A 17,319-nucleotide genomic window follows, 5' to 3' on the forward strand; every position below is an offset into this window, starting at 1 on the left:
CACTCAGGATGCTGCTACCAGCCTCATGACGTGGATTTCATGGCTGAGTGACACTCCATTGGACCTACGTAGCACCACTTGTCCACTTGTCCACTTGTCTTTGTCCACTTGTCCACTCGTCTTTGTCCACTTGGCTCTTTCCTGGGATATGAAACGTGTACCGGAGTGGAGGTTCTTGTCAAGACAGCAGCCCTCAACTTTGGGGTCCCTGTGTCTGGTTGATTTTTTCATTTTCCCAAGGTCAACGCCCATGTGTGGAAGTGCCCTATGCTCTGTGGTTCTGTGTTTTACATGGTTTGGGAAAGAGGATACATTTGTGAAGATTGGCTGTTGGCCATTGACATCCCGCCCATCAGCTTAACAAGGCTCCCTTGACTCCGTGGGCTGTCCTGCCTTTCTGGTTTTTAGACTTTTTTCGCCTGGCCCTTTTGCCCCGGGGGGGGGGGCGAGAGATTTCTTTGTAGTGCTGATTTGCTCTCCCAGGTTGCTTGGTTGGCCAAAAAGGGCGTATGCGTTTTTTCCTGAATATATTCAGGAAAAAACGCATACGCCCTTTTTGGCCAACCGCATCATTGTCCACGTTCTGGCGCTTTTCATGTGCTATCGGGGCCATTCCGATGTACCCGTTGACATCCGTTTCCTGCAGTTCTGACTTGCGTTCAGCGCCTGTTCGTAGCCTGACCTCAATATATTTTGGGGCGATAGTTATCGTTTAGAACTCTGCAGGTTTGGGAAGTGCAGTGCCCCTGAGCTCCATTTCCCAAGTCGCTTTTTTGTGAGTGGGACGCAACACGGCTGGATGGCTTCACGCCCTATTGTCGATCCGCGGTGGCAGGCTGAACCTCTGGTGAATTCTTCTTCGTGATGGGAAATGAGAGTGACATGTGCCCGACCAAACACCTCCAGCGAGTCTCTCATTGGTTCCCCCTCTTGCAGGTCATCCTGCGGACAAATTGCAGACGGTACGAAAGAGGCATGGAAAGGCGCCGAGTCTCCAAGTGGGGAGATTGTTAGTAAGGGGGCCTGAATGGAGAACACGAGCACCAGGAGATGAAAACTGAGGTGAGTTTCAGAAAGCTTTCCCGATCCCACGGTGTAGCATCCGCTGGGTTTCCAATGAGTGCTTTCGCTGTCGGAAGATTGCGTTGAACCTGGAGAGTTGGGACCCATGGAATGGGGAGCACGCAGGATTCCTTTCAAGGGTCTGCATTTGCTTTCCCAACCTCACCAATCGTCTCAGCCCCAAGAGTGTCCAGCCTTATGTCTTCTGCCGCTGGGGTTGTAGATGTGGTCAATCCTGGTTGCATGCCAGTCCCTGAACGCATTTTGGAAGAATTTCTCTCTGTTTTGCCCTGCTTGTTTCTTCTTTGTGTTGGAAATGTATCCTCAGAATGGGTCTGAGCTGATTTTCCCTGCTGGTTTTAGGCCGCTTTACACACACTTGATGCACTTACACAGAGATATCAAGACTTAGCTTTTAAGATGCTTACTAGTCGGATAGATACGTGTGCGATGAACAGGGTCTGGTGAGTCCAGTTGATTGAGCAAGGAGTAGGTCGTGTCCATTCCATATTCGGTTTTCGGAAGGGTATGTGTGCTCATTTCAAACTCGAGTTTTATGCGTCACCCCACCTCACCTTTCCCCTGAAGCAGGCATAAGTGTGTTTTCTAAAAGCGTGACTCTGTTCTGTTTGGGGATTCCGTTCATGGGGAGCGATTTTTACATTCCCTCGATAAGTGATATCATAAGTTTCTTTTTTTGTGGGACTTATTTCACTGAGGATGATCGTACCTAAATCCACTCAGGATGCTGCTACCAGCCTCATGACGTGGATTTCATGGCTGAGTGACACTCCATTGGACCTACGTAGCACCACTTGTCCACTTGTCCACTTGTCTTTGTCCACTTGTCCACTCGTCTTTGTCCACTTGGCTCTTTCCTGGGATATGAAACGTGTACCGGAGTGGAGGTTCTTGTCAAGACAGCAGCCCTCAACTTTGGGGTCCCTGTGTCTGGTTGATTTTTTCATTTTCCCAAGGTCAACGCCCATGTGTGGAAGTGCCCTATGCTCTGTGGTTCTGTGTTTTACATGGTTTGGGAAAGAGGATACATTTGTGAAGATTGGCTGTTGGCCATTGACATCCCGCCCATCAGCTTAACAAGGCTCCCTTGACTCCGTGGGCTGTCCTGCCTTTCTGGTTTTTAGACTTTTTTCGCCTGGCCCTTTTGCCCCGGGGGGGGGGGGCGAGAGATTTCTTTGTAGTGCTGATTTGCTCTCCCAGGTTGCTTGGTTGGCCAAAAAGGGCGTATGCGTTTTTTCCTGAATATATTCAGGAAAAAACGCATACGCCCTTTTTGGCCAACCGCATCATTGTCCACGTTCTGGCGCTTTTCATGTGCTATCGGGGCCATTCCGATGTACCCGTTGACATCCGTTTCCTGCAATTCTGCCTTGCGTTCAACGCCTCTTCGTAGCCTGACCTCAATATATTTTGGGGCGATAGTTATCGTTTAGAACTCTGCAGGTTTGGGAAGTGCAGTGCCCCTGAGCTCCATTTCCCAAGTCGCTTTTTTGTGAGTGGGACGCAACACGGCTGGATGGCTTCACGCCCTATTGTCGATCCGGGGTGGCAGGCTGAACCTCTGGTGAATTCTTCTTCGTGATGGGAAATGAGAGTGACATGTGCCCGACCAAACACCTCCAGCGAGTCTCTCATTGGTTCCCCCTCTTGCAGTTCATCCTGCGGACAAATTGCAGACGGTACGAAAGAGGCATGGAAAGGCGCCGAGTCTCCAAGTGGGGAGATTGTTAGTAAGGGGGCCTGAATGGAGAACACGAGCACCAGGAGATGAAAACTGAGGTGAGTTTCAGAAAGCTTTCCCGATCCCACGGTGTAGCATCCGCTGGGTTTCCAATGAGTGCTTTCGCTGTCGGAAGATTGCGTTGAACCTGGAGAGTTGGGAGCCATGGAATGGGGAGCACGCAGGATTCCTTTCAAGGGTCTGCATTTGCTTTCCCAACCTCACCCATCGTCTCAGCCCCAAGAGTGTCCAGCCTTATGTCTTCTGCCGCTGGGGCTGTAGATGTGGTCAATCCTGGTTGCATGCCAGTCCCTGAACGCATTTTGGAAGAATTTCTCTCTGTTTTGCCCTGCTTGTTTCTTCTTTGTGTTGGAAATGTATCCTCAGAATGGGTCTGAGCTGACTTTCCCTGCTGGTTTTAGGCCGCTTTACACACACTTGATGCACTTACACAGAGATATCAAGACTTAGCTTTTAAGATGCTTACTAGTCGGATAGATACTTGTGCGATGAACAGGGTCTGGTGAGTCCAGTTGATTGAGCAAGGAGTAGGTCGTGTCCATTCCATATTCGGTTTTCGGAAGGGTATCTGTGCTCATTTCAAACTCGAGTTTTATGCGTCACCCCACCTCACCTTTCCCCTGAAGCAGGCATAAGTGTGTTTTCTAAAAGCGTGACTCTGTTCTGTTTGGGGATTCCGTTCATGGGGAGCGATTTTTACATTCCCTCGAGAAGTGATATCATAAGTTTCTTTTTTTGTGGGACTTATTTCACTGAGGATGATCGTACCTAAATCCACTCAGGATGCTGCTACCAGCCTCATGACGTGGATTTCATGGCTGAGTGACACTCCATTGGACCTACGTAGCACCACTTGTCCACTTGTCCACTTGTCTTTGTCCACTTGTCCACTCGTCTTTGTCCACGTGGCTCTTTCCTGGGATATGAAACGTGTACCGGAGTGGAGGTTCTTGTCAAGACAGCAGCCCTCAACTTTGGGGTCCCTGTGTCTGGTTGATTTTTTCATTTTCCCAAGGTCAACGCCCATGTGTGGAAGTGCCCTATGCTCTGTGGTTCTGTGTTTTATATGGTTTGGGAAAGAGGATACATTTGTGAAGATTGGCTGTTGGCCATTGACATCCCGCCCATCAGCTTAACAAGGCTCCCTTGACTCCGTGGGCTGTCCTGCCTTTCTGGTTTTTAGACTTTTTTCGCCTGGCCCTTTTGCCCCGGGGGGGGGCCGAGAGATTTCTTTGTAGTGCTGATTTGCTCTCCCAGGTTGCTTGGTTGGCCAAAAAGGGCGTATGCGTTTTTTCCTGAATATATTCAGGAAAAAACGCATACGCCCTTTTTGGCCAACCGCATCATTGTCCACGTTCTGGCGCTTTTCATGTGCTATCGGGGCCATTCCGATGTACCCGTTGACATCCGTTTCCTGCAATTCTGCCTTGCGTTCAACGCCTCTTCGTAGCCTGACCTCAATATATTTTGGGGCGATAGTTATCGTTTAGAACTCTGCAGGTTTGGGAAGTGCAGTGCCCCTGAGCTCCATTTCCCAAGTCGCTTTTTTGTGAGTGGGACGCAACACGGCTGGATGGCTTCACGCCCTATTGTCGATCCGCGGTGGCAGGCTGAACCTCTGGTGAATTCTTCTTCGTGATGGGAAATGAGAGTGACATGTGCCCGACCAAACACCTCCAGCGAGTCTCTCATTGGTTCCCCCTCTTGCAGTTCATCCTGCGGACAAATTGCAGACGGTACGAAAGAGGCATGGAAAGGCGCCGAGTCTCCAAGTGGGGAGATTGTTAGTAAGGGGGCCTGAATGGAGAACACGAGCACCAGGAGATGAAAACTGAGGTGAGTTTCAGAAAGCTTTCCCGATCCCACGGTGTAGCATCCGCTGGGTTTCCAATGAGTGCTTTCACTGTCGGAAGATTGCGTTGAACCTGGAGAGTTGGGACCCATGGAATGGGGAGCATGCAGGATTCCTTTCAAGGGTCTGCATTTGCTTTCCCAACCTCACCCATCGTCTCAGCCCCAAGAGTGTCCAGCCTTATGTCTTCCTCCGCTGGGGCTGTAGATGTGGTCAATCCTGGTTGCATGCCAGTCCCTGAACGCATTTTGGAAGAATTTCTCTCTGTTTTGCCCTGCTTGTTTCTTCTTTATGTTGGAAATGTATCCTCAGAATGGGTCTGAGCTGATTTTCCCTGCTGGTTTTAGGCCGCTTTACACACACTTGATGCACTTACACAGAGATATCAAGACTTAGCTTTTAAGATGCTTACTAGTCGGATAGATACTTGTGCGATGAACAGGGTCTGGTGAGTCCAGTTGATTGAGCAAGGAGTAGGTCGTGTCCATTCCATATTCGGTTTTCGGAAGGGTATGTGTGCTCATTTCAAACTCGAGTTTTATGCGTCACCCCACCTCACCTTTCCCCTGAAGCAGGCATAAGTGTGTTTAATAAAAGCGTGACTCTGTTCTGTTTGGGGATTCCGTTCATGGGGAGCGATTTTTACATTCCCTCGATAAGTGATATCATAAGTTTCTTTTTTTGTGGGACTTATTTCACTGAGGATGATCGTACCTAAATCCACTCAGGATGCTGCTACCAGCCTCATGACGTGGATTTCATGGCTGAGTGACACTCCATTGGACCTACGTAGCACCACTTGTCCACTTGTCCACTTGTCTTTGTCCACTTGTCCACTCGTCTTTGTCCACTTGGCTCTTTCCTGGGATATGAAACGTGTACCGGAGTGGAGGTTCTTGTCAAGACAGCAGCCCTCAACTTTGGGGTCCCTGTGTCTGGTTGATTTTTTCATTTTCCCAAGGTCAACGCCCATGTGTGGAAGTGCCCTATGCTCTGTGGTTCTGTGTTTTACATGGTTTGGGAAAGAGGATACATTTGTGAAGATTGGCTGTTGGCCATTGACATCCCGCCCATCAGCTTAACAAGGCTCCCTTGACTCCGTGGGCTGTCCTGCCTTTCTGGTTTTTAGACTTTTTTCGCCTGGCCCTTTTGCCCCGGGGGGGGGGGGCGAGAGATTTCTTTGTAGTGCTGATTTGCTCTCCCAGGTTGCTTGGTTGGCCAAAAAGGGCGTATGCGTTTTTTCCTGAATATATTCAGGAAAAAACGCATACGCCCTTTTTGGCCAACCGCATCATTGTCCACGTTCTGGCGCTTTTCATGTGCTATCGGGGCCATTCCGATGTACCCGTTGACATCCGTTTCCTGCAATTCTGCCTTGCGTTCAACGCCTCTTCGTAGCCTGACCTCAATATATTTTGGGGCGATAGTTATCGTTTAGAACTCTGCAGGTTTGGGAAGTGCAGTGCCCCTGAGCTCCATTTCCCAAGTCGCTTTTTTGTGAGTGGGACGCAGCACGGCTGGATGGCTTCACGCCCTATTGTCGATCCGCGGTGGCAGGCTGAACCTCTGGTGAATTCTTCTTCGTGATGGGAAATGAGAGTGACATGTGCCCGACCAAACACCTCCAGCGAGTCTCTCATTGGTTCCCCCTCTTGCAGTTCATCCTGCGGAGAAATTGCAGACGGTACGAAAGAGGCATGGAAAGGCGCCAAGTCTCCAAGTGGGGAGATTGTTAGTAAGGGGGCCTGAATGGAGAACACGGGCACCAGGAGATGAAAACTGAGGTGAGTTTCAGAAAGCTTTCCCGATCCCACGGTGTAGCATCCGCTCCGTTTCCAATGAGTGCTTTCGCTGTCGGAAGATTGCGTTGAACCTGGAGAGTTGGGACCCATGGAATGGGGAGCACGCAGGATTCCTTTCAAGGGTCTGCATTTGCTTTCCCAACCTCACCAATCGTCTCAGCCCCAAGAGTGTCCAGCCTTATGTCTTCCGCCGCTGGGGCTGTAGATGTGGTCAATCCTGGTTGCATGCCAGTCCCTGAACGCATTTTGGAAGAATTTCTCTCTGTTTTGCCCTGCTTGTTTCTTCTTTATGTTGGAAATGTATCCTCAGAATGGGTCTGAGCTGATTTTCCCTGCTGGTTTTAGGCCGCTTTACACACACTTGATGCACTTACACAGAGATATCAAGACTTAGCTTTTAAGATGCTTACTAGTCGGATAGATACTTGTGCGATGAACAGGGTCTGGTGAGTCCAGTTGATTGAGCAAGGAGTAGGTCGTGTCCATTCCATATTCGGTTTTCGGAAGGGTATCTGTGCTCATTTCAAACTCGAGTTTTATGCGTCACCCCACCTCACCTTTCCCCTGAAGCAGGCATAAGTGTGTTTTCTAAAAGCGTGACTCTGTTCTGTTTGGGAATTCCGTTCATGGGGAGCGATTTTTACATTCCCTCGATAAGTGATATCATAAGTTTCTTTTTTTGTGGGACTTATTTCACTGAGGATGATCGTACCTAAATCCACTCAGGATGCTGCTACCAGCCTCATGACGTGGATTTCATGGCTGAGTGACACTCCATTGGACCTACGTAGCACCACTTGTCCACTTGTCCACTTGTCTTTGTCCACTTGTCCACTCGTCTTTGTCCACTTGGCTCTTTCCTGGGATATGAAACGTGTACCGGAGTGGAGGTTCTTGTCAAGACAGCAGCCCTCAACTTTGGGGTCCCTGTGTCTGGTTGATTTTTTCATTTTCCCAAGGTCAACGCCCATGTGTGGAAGTGCCCTATGCTCTGTGGTTCTGTGTTTTACATGGTTTGGGAAAGAGGATACATTTGTGAAGATTGGCTGTTGGCCATTGACATCCCGCCCATCAGCTTAACAAGGCTCCCTTGACTCCGTGGGCTGTCCTGCCTTTCTGGTTTTTAGACTTTTTTCGCCTGGCCCTTTTGCCCCGGGGGCGGGGCGAGAGATTTCTTTGTAGTGCTGATTTGCTCTCCCAGGTTGCTTGGTTGGCCAAAAAGGGCGTATGCGTTTTTTCCTGAATATATTCAGGAAAAAACGCATACGCCCTTTTTGGCCAACCGCATCATTGTCCACGTTCTGGCGCTTTTCATGTGCTATCGGGGCCATTCCGATGTACCCATTGATATCCGTTTCCTGCAATTCTGCCTTGCGTTCAACGCCTCTTCGTTGCCTGACCTCAATATATTTTGGGGCGATAGTTATCGTTTAGAACTCTGCAGGTTTGGGAAGTGCAGTGCCCCTGAGCTCCATTTCCCAAGTCGCTTTTTTGTGAATGGGACGCAACACGGCTGGATGGCTTCACGCCCTCTTGTCGATCCGCGGTGGCAGGCTGAACCTCTGGTGAATTCTTCTTCGTGATGGGAAATGAGAGTGACATGTGCCCGACCAAACACCTCCAGCGAGTCTCTCATTGGTTCCCCCTCTTGCAGTTCATCCTGCGGACAAATTGCAGACGGTACGAAAGAGGCATGGAAAGGCGCCGAGTCTCCAAGTGGGGAGATTGTTAGTAAGGGGGCCTCAATGGAGAACACGAGCACCAGGAGATGAAAACTGAGGTGAGTTTCAGAAAGCTTTCCCGATCCCACGGTGTAGCATCCGCTGGGTTTCCAATGAGTGCTTTCGCTGTCGGAAGATTGCGTTGAACCTGGAGAGTTGGGACCCATGGAATGGGGAGCACGCAGGATTCCTTTCAAGGGTCTGCATTTGCTTTCCCAACCTCACCCATCGTCTCAGCCCCAAGAGTGTCCAGCCTTATGTCTTCTGCCGCTGGGGCTGTAGATGTGGTCAATCCTGGTTGCATGCCAGTCCCTGAACGCATTTTGGAAGAATTTCTCTCTGGTTTGGCCTGCTTGTTTCTTCTTTGTGTTGGAAATATATCCTCAGAATGGGTCTGAGCTGACTTTCCCTGCTGGTTTTAGGCCGCTTTACACACACTTGATGCACTTACACAGAGATATCAAGACTTAGCTTTTAAGATGCTTACTAGTCGGATAGATACTTGTGCGATGAACAGGGTCTGGTGAGTCCAGTTGATTGAGCAAGGAGTAGGTCGTGTCCATTCCATATTCGGTTTTCGGAAGGGTATCTGTGCTCATTTCAAACTCGAGTTTTATGCGTCACCCCACCTCACCTTTCCCCTGAAGCAGGCATAAGTGTGTTTTCTAAAAGCGTGACTCTGTTCTGTTTGGGGATTCCGTTCATGGGGAGCGATTTTTACATTCCCTCGATAAGTGATATCATAAGTTTCTTTTTTTGTGGGACTTATTTCACTGAGGATGATCGTACCTAAATCCACTCAGGATGCTGCTACCAGCCTCATGACGTGGATTTCATGGCTGAGTGACACTCCATTGGACCTACGTAGCACCACTTGTCCACTTGTCCACTTGTCTTTGTCCACTTGTCCACTCGTCTTTGTCCACGTGGCTCTTTCCTGGGATATGAAACGTGTACCGGAGTGGAGGTTCTTGTCAAGACAGCAGCCCTCAACTTTGGGGTCCCTGTGTCTGGTTGATTTTTTCATTTTCCCAAGGTCAACGCCCATGTGTGAAAATGCCCTATGCTCTGTGGTTCTGTGTTTTACATGGTTTGGCAAAGAGGATACATTTGTGAAGATTGGCTGTTGGCCATTGACATCCCGCCCATCAGCTTAACAAGGCTCCCTTGACTCCGTGGGCTGTCCTGCCTTTCTGGTTTTTAGACTATTTTCGCCTGGCCCTTTTGCCCCGGGGGGGGGGGGGGCGAGAGATTTCTTTGTAGTGCTGATTTGCTCTCCCAGGTTGCTTGGTTGGCCAAAAAGGGCGTATGCGTTTTTTCCTGAATATATTCAGGAAAAAACGCATACGCCCTTTTTGGCCAACCGCATCATTGTCCACGTTCTGGCGCTTTTCGTGTGCTATCGGGGCCATTCCGATGTACCCGTTGACATCCGTTTCCTGCAGTTCTGCCTTGGGTTCAGCGCCTCTTCGTAGCCTGACCTCAATATATTTTGGGGCGATAGTTATCGTTTAGAACTCTGCAGGTTTGGGAAGTGCAGTGCCCCTGAGCTCCATTTCCCAAGTCGCTTTTTTGTGAGTGGGACGCAACACGGCTGGATGGCTTCACGCCCTATTGTCGATCCGCGGTGGCAGGCTGAACCTCTGGTGAATTCTTCTTCGTGATGGGAAATGAGAGTGACATGTGCCCGACCAAACGCCTCCAGCGAGTCTCTCATTGGTTCCCCCTCTTGCAGTTCATCCTGCGGACAAATTGCAGACGGTACGAAAGAGGCATGGAAAGGCGCCGAGTCTCCAAGTGGGGAGATTGTTAGTAAGGGGGCCTGAATGGAGAACACGAGCACCAGGAGATGAAAACTGAGGTGAGTTTCAGAAAGCTTTCCCGATCCCACGGTGTAGCATCCGCTGGGTTTCCAATGAGTGCTTTCGCTGTCGGAAGATTGCGTTGAACCTGGAGAGTTGGGACCCATGGAATGGGGAGCACGCAGGATTCCTTTCAAGGGTCTGCATTTGCTTTCCCAACCTCACCAATCGTCTCAGTCCCAAGAGTGTCCAGCCTTATGTCTTCTGCCGCTGGGGCTGTAGATGTGGTCAATCCTGGTTGCATGCCAGTCCCTGAACGCATTTTGGAAGAATTTCTCTCTGTTTTGCCCTGCTTGTTTCTTCTTTATGTTGGAAATGTATCCTCAGAATGGGTCTGAGCTGATTTTCCCTGCTGGTTTTAGGCCGCTTTACACACACTTGATGCACTTACACAGAGATATCAAGACTTAGCTTTTAAGATGCTTACTAGTCGGATAGATACTTGTGCGATGAACAGGGTCTGGTGAGTCCAGTTGATTGAGCAAGGAGTAGGTCGTGTCCATTCCATATTCGGTTTTCGGAAGGGTATGTGTGCTCATTTCAAACTCGAGTTTTATGCGTCACCCCACCTCACCTTTCCCCTGAAGCAGGCATAAGTGTGTTTTCTAAAAGCGTGACTCTGTTCTGTTTGGGGATTCCGTTCATGGGGAGCGATTTTTACATTCCCTCGAGAAGTGATATCATAAGTTTCTTTTTTTGTGGGACTTATTTCACTGAGGATGATCGTACCTAAATCCACTCAGGATGCTGCTACCAGCCTCATGACGTGGATTTCATGGCTGAGTGACACTCCATTGGACCTACGTAGCACCACTTGTCCACTTGTCCACTTGTCTTTGTCCACTTGTCCACTCGTCTTTGTCCACGTGGCTCTTTCCTGGGATATGAAACGTGTACCGGAGTGGAGGTTCTTGTCAAGACAGCAGCCCTCAACTTTGGGGTCCCTGTGTCTGGTTGATTTTTTCATTTTCCCAAGGTCAACGCCCATGTGTGGAAGTGCCCTATGCTCTGTGGTTCTGTGTTTTACATGGTTTGGGAAAGAGGATACATTTGTGAAGATTGGCTGTTGGCCATTGACATCCCGCCCATCAGCTTAACAAGGCTCCCTTGACTCCGTGGGCTGTCCTGCCTTTCTGGTTTTTAGACTTTTTTCGCCTGGCCCTTTTGCCCCGGGGGGGGGGGCGAGAGATTTCTTTGTAGTGCTGATTTGCTCTCCCAGGTTGCTTGGTTGGCCAAAAAGGGCGTATGCGTTTTTTCCTGAATATATTCAGGAAAAAACGCATACGCCCTTTTTGGCCAACCGCATCATTGTCCACGTTCTGGCGCTTTTCGTGTGCTATCGGGGCCATTCCGATGTACCCGTTGACATCCGTTTCCTGCAATTCTGCCTTGCGTTCAACGCCTCTTCGTAGCCTGACCTCAATATATTTTGGGGCGATAGTTATCGTTTAGAACTCTGCAGGTTTGGGAAGTGCAGTGCCCCTGAGCTCCATTTCCCAAGTCGCTTTTTTGTGAGTGGGACGCAACACGGCTGGATGGCTTCACGCCCTATTGTCGATCCGCGGTGGCAGGCTGAACCTCTGGTGAATTATTCTTCGTGATGGGAAATGAGAGTGACATGTGCCCGACCAAACACCTCCAGCGAGTCTCTCATTGGTTCCCCCTCTTGCAGTTCATCCTGCGGACAAATTGCAGACGGTACGAAAGAGGCATGGAAAGGCGCCGAGTCTCCAAGTGGGGAGATTGTTAGTAAGGGGGCCTGAATGGAGAACACGAGCACCAGGAGATGAAAACTGAGGTGAGTTTCAGAAAGCTTTCCCGATCCCACGGTGTAGCATCCGCTGGGTTTCCAATGAGTGCTTTCGCTGTCGGAAGATTGCGTTGAACCTGGAGAGTTGGGACCCATGGAATGGGGAGCACGCAGGATTCCTTTCAAGGGTCTGCATTTGCTTTCCCAACCTCACCAATCGTCTCAGTCCCAAGAGTGTCCAGCCTTATGTCTTCTGCCGCTGGGGCTGTAGATGTGGTCAATCCTGGTTGCATGCCAGTCCCTGAACGCATTTTGGAAGAATTTCTCTCTGTTTTGCCCTGCTTGTTTCTTCTTTATGTTGGAAATGTATCCTCAGAATGGGTCTGAGCTGATTTTCCCTGCTGGTTTTAGGCCGCTTTACACACACTTGATGCACTTACACAGAGATATCAAGACTTAGCTTTTAAGATGCTTACTAGTCGGATAGATACTTGTGCGATGAACAGGGTCTGGTGAGTCCAGTTGATTGAGCAAGGAGTAGGTCGTGTCCATTCCATATTCGGTTTTCGGAAGGGTATGTGTGCTCATTTCAAACTCGAGTTTTATGCGTCACCCCACCTCACCTTTCCCCTGAAGCAGGCATAAGTGTGTTTTCTAAAAGCGTGACTCTGTTCTGTTTGGGGATTCCGTTCATGGGGAGCGATTTTTACATTCCCTCGAGAAGTGATATCATAAGTTTCTTTTTTTGTGGGACTTATTTCACTGAGGATGATCGTACCTAAATCCACTCAGGATGCTGCTACCAGCCTCATGACGTGGATTTCATGGCTGAGTGACACTCCATTGGACCTACGTAGCACCACTTGTCCACTTGTCCACTTGTCTTTGTCCACTTGTCCACTCGTCTTTGTCCACTTGGCTCTTTCCTGGGATATGAAACGTGTACCGGAGTGGAGGTTCTTGTCAAGACAGCAGCCCTCAACTTTGGGGTCCCTGTGTCTGGTTGATTTTTTCATTTTCCCAAGGTCAACGCCCATGTGTGGAAGTGCCCTATGCTCTGTGGTTCTGTGTTTTACATGGTTTGGGAAAGAGGATACATTTGTGAAGATTGGCTGTTGGCCATTGACATCCCGCCCATCAGCTTAACAAGGCTCCCTTGACTCCGTGGGCTGTCCTGCCTTTCTGGTTTTTAGACTTTTTTCGCCTGTCCCTTTTGCCCCCGGGGGGGGGGGCGAGAGATTTCTTTGTAGTGCTGATTTGCTCTCCCAGGTTGCTTGGTTGGCCAAAAAGGGCGTATGCGTTTTTTCCGGAATATATTCAGGAAAAAACGCATACGCCCTTTTTGGCCAACCGCATCATTGTCCACGTTCTGGCGCTTTTCATGTGCTATCGGGGCCATTCCGATGTACCCGTTGACATCCGTTTCCTGCAATTCTGCCTTGCGTTCAACGCCTCTTCGTAGCCTGACCTCAATATATTTTGGGGCGATAGTTATCGTTTAGAACTCTGCAGGTTTGGGAAGTGCAGTGCCCCTGAGCTCCATTTCCCAAGTCGCTTTTTTGTGAGTGGGACGCAACACGGCTGGATGGCTTCACGCCCTATTGTCGATCCGCGGTGGCAGGCTGAACCTCTGGTGAATTCTTCTTCGTGATGGGAAATGAGAGTGACATGTGCCCGACCAAACACCTCCAGCGAGTCTCTCATTGGTTCCCCCTCTTGCAGTTCATCCTGCGGACAAATTGCAGACGGTACAAAAGAGGCATGGAAAGGCGCCGAGTCTCCAAGTGGGGAGATTGTTAGTAAGGGGGCCTGAATGGAGAACACGAGCACCAGGAGATGAAAACTGAGGTGAGTTTCAGAAAGCTTTCCCGATCCCACGGTGTAGCATCCGCTGGGTTTCCAATGAGTGCTTTCGCTGTCGGAAGATTGCGTTGAACCTGGAGAGTTGGGACCCATGGAATGGGGAGCACGCAGGATTCCTTTCAAGGGTCTGCATTTGCTTTCCCAACCTCACCAATCGTCTCAGCCCCAAGAGTGTCCAGCCTTATGTCTTCCGCCGCTGGGGCTGTAGATGTGGTCAATCCTGGTTGCATGCCAGTCCCTGAACGCATTTTGGAAGAATTTCTCTCTGTTTTGCCCTGCTTGTTTCTTCTTTATGTTGGAAATGTATCCTCAGAATGGGTCTGAGCTGATTTTCCCTGCTGGTTTTAGGCCGCTTTACACACACTTGATGCACTTACACAGAGATATCAAGACTTAGCTTTTAAGATGCTTACTAGTCGGATAGATACTTGTGCGATGAACAGGGTCTGGTGAGTCCAGTTGATTGAGCAAGGAGTAGGTCGTGTCCATTCCATATTCGGTTTTCGGAAGGGTATCTGTGCTCATTTCAAACTCGAGTTTTATGCGTCACCCCACCTCACCTTTCCCCTGAAGCAGGCATAAGTGTGTTTTCTAAAAGCGTGACTCTGTTCTGTTTGGGGATTCCGTTCATGGGGAGCGATTTTTACATTCCCTCGATAAGTGATATCATAAGTTTCTTTTTTTGTGGGACTTATTTCACTGAGGATGATCGTACCTAAATCCACTCAGGATGCTGCTACCAGCCTCATGACGTGGATTTCATGGCTGAGTGACACTCCATTGGACCTACGTAGCACCACTTGTCCACTTGTCCACTTGTCTTTGTCCACTTGTCCACTCGTCTTTGTCCACTTGGCTCTTTCCTGGGATATGAAACGTGTACCGGAGTGGAGGTTCTTGTCAAGACAGCAGCCCTCAACTTTGGGGTCCCTGTGTCTGGTTGATTTTTTCATTTTCCCAAGGTCAACGCCCATGTGTGGAAGTGCCCTATGCTCTGTGGTTCTGTGTTTTACATGGTTTGGGAAAGAGGATACACTTGTGAAGATTGGCTGTTGGCCATTGACATCCCGCCCATCAGCTTAACAAGGCTCCCTTGACTCCGTGGGCTGTCCTGCCTTTCTGGTTTTTAGAGTTTTTCCGCCTGGCCCTTTTCCCCCGGGGGGGGGGGGCGAGAGATTTCTTTGTAGTGCTGATTTGCTCTCCCAGGTTGCTTGGTTGGCCAAAAAGGGCGTATGCGTTTTTTCCGGAATATATTCAGGAAAAAACGCATACGCCCTTTTTGGCCAACCGCATCATTGTCCACGTTCTGGCGCTTTTCATGTGCTATCGGGGCCATTCCGATGTACCCGTTGACATCCGTTTCCTGCAATTCTGCCTTGCGTTCAACGCCTCTTCGTAGCCTGACCTCAATATATTTTGGGGCGATAGTTATCGTTTAGAACTCTGCAGGTTTGGGAAGTGCAGTGCCCCTGAGCTCCATTTCCCAAGTCGCTTTTTTGTGAGTGGGACGCAACACGGCTGGATGGCTTCACGCCCTCTTGTCGATCCGCGGTGGCAGGCTGAACCTCTGGTGAATTCTTCTTCGTGATGGGAAATGAGAGTGACATGTGCCCGACCAAACACCTCCAGCGAGTCTCTCATTGGTTCCCCCTCTTGCAGTTCATCCTGCGGACAAATTGCAGACGGTACAAAAGAGGCATGGAAAGGCGCCGAGTCTCCAAGTGGGGAGATTGTTAGTAAGGGGGCCTGAATGGAGAACACGAGCACCAGGAGATGAAAACTGAGGTGAGTTTCAGAAAGCTTTCCCGATCCCACGGTGTAGCATCCGCTGGGTTTCCAATGAGTGCTTTCGCTGTCGGAAGATTGCGTTGAACATGGAGAGTTGGGACCCATGGAATGGGGAGCACGCAGGATTCCTTTCAAGGGTCTGCATTTGCTTTCCCAACCTCACCAATCGTCTCAGCCCCAAGAGTGTCCAGCCTTATGTCTTCCGCCGCTGGGGCTGTAGATGTGGTCAATCCTGGTTGCATGCCAGTCCCTGAACGCATTTTGGAAGAATTTCTCTCTGTTTTGCCCTGCTTGTTTCTTCTTTATGTTGGAAATGTATCCTCAGAATGGGTCTGAGCTGATTTTCCCTGCTGGTTTTAGGCCGCTTTACACACACTTGATGCACTTACACAGAGATATCAAGACTTAGCTTTTAAGATGCTTACTAGTCGGATAGATACTTGTGCGATGAACAGGGTCTGGTGAGTCCAGTTGATTGAGCAAGGAGTAGGTCGTGTCCATTCCATATTCGGTTTTCGGAAGGGTATCTGTGCTCATTTCAAACTCGAGTTTTATGCGTCACCCCACCTCACCTTTCCCCTGAAGCAGGCATAAGTGTGTTTTCTAAAAGCGTGACTCTGTTCTGTTTGGGGATTCCGTTCATGGGGAGCGATTTTTACATTCCCTCGATAAGTGATATCATAAGTTTCTTTTTTTGTGGGACTTATTTCACTGAGGATGATCGTACCTAAATCCCCTCAGGATGCTGCTACCAGCCTCATGACGTGGATTTCATGGCTGAGTGACACTCCATTGGACCTACGTAGCACCACTTGTCCACTTGTCCACTTGTCTTTGTCCACTTGTCCACTCGTCTTTGTCCACTTGGCTCTTTCCTGGGATATGAAACGTGTACCGGAGTGGAGGTTCTTGTCAAGACAGCAGCCCTCAACTTTGGGGTCCCTGTGTCTGGTTGATTTTTTCATTTTCCCAAGGTCAACGCCCATGTGTGGAAGTGCCCTATGCTCTGTGGTTCTGTGTTTTACATGGTTTGGGAAAGAGGATACACTTGTGAAGATTGGCTGTTGGCCATTGACATCCCGCCCATCAGCTTAACAAGGCTCCCTTGACTCCGTTGGCTGTCCTGCCTTTCTGGTTTTTAGACTTTTTTCGCCTGGCCCTTTTGCCCCGGGGGGGGGGGGGCGAGAGATTTCTTTGTAGTGCTGATTTGCTCTCCCAGGTTGCTTGGTTGGCCAAAAAGGGCGTATGCGTTTTTTCCTGAATATATTCAGGAAAAAACGCATACGCCCTTTTTGGCCAACCGCATCATTGTCCACGTTCTGGCGCTTTTCATGTGCTATCGGGGCCATTCCGATGTACCCGTTGACATCCGTTTCCTGCAATTCTGCCTTGCGTTCAACGCCTCTTCGTAGCCTGACCTCAATATATTTTGGGGCGATAGTTATCGTTTAGAACTCTGCAGGTTTGGGAAGTGCAGTGCCCCTGAGCTCCATTTCCCAAGTCGCTTTTTTGTGAGTGGGACGCAACACGGCTTGATGGCTTCACGCCCTCTTGTCGATCCGCGGTGGCAGGCTGAACCTCTGGTGAATTCTTCTTCGTGATGGGAAATGAGAGTGACATGTGCCCGACCAAACACCTCCAACGAGTCTCTCATTGGTTCCCCCTCTTGCAGTTCATCCTGCGGACAAATTGCAGACGGTACGAAAGAGGCATGGAAAGGCGCCGAGTCTCCAAGTGGGGAGATTGTTAGTAAGGGGGCCTGAATGGAGAACACGAGCACCAGGAGATGAAAACTGAGGTGAGTTTCAGAAAGCTTTCCCGATCCCACGGTGTAGCATCCGCTGGGTTTCCAATGAG

This window comes from Kogia breviceps, chromosome 3 (assembly GCF_026419965.1).
Source record: "Kogia breviceps isolate mKogBre1 chromosome 3, mKogBre1 haplotype 1, whole genome shotgun sequence".
NCBI classification, from domain to species: domain Eukaryota; kingdom Metazoa; phylum Chordata; class Mammalia; order Artiodactyla; family Physeteridae; genus Kogia; species Kogia breviceps.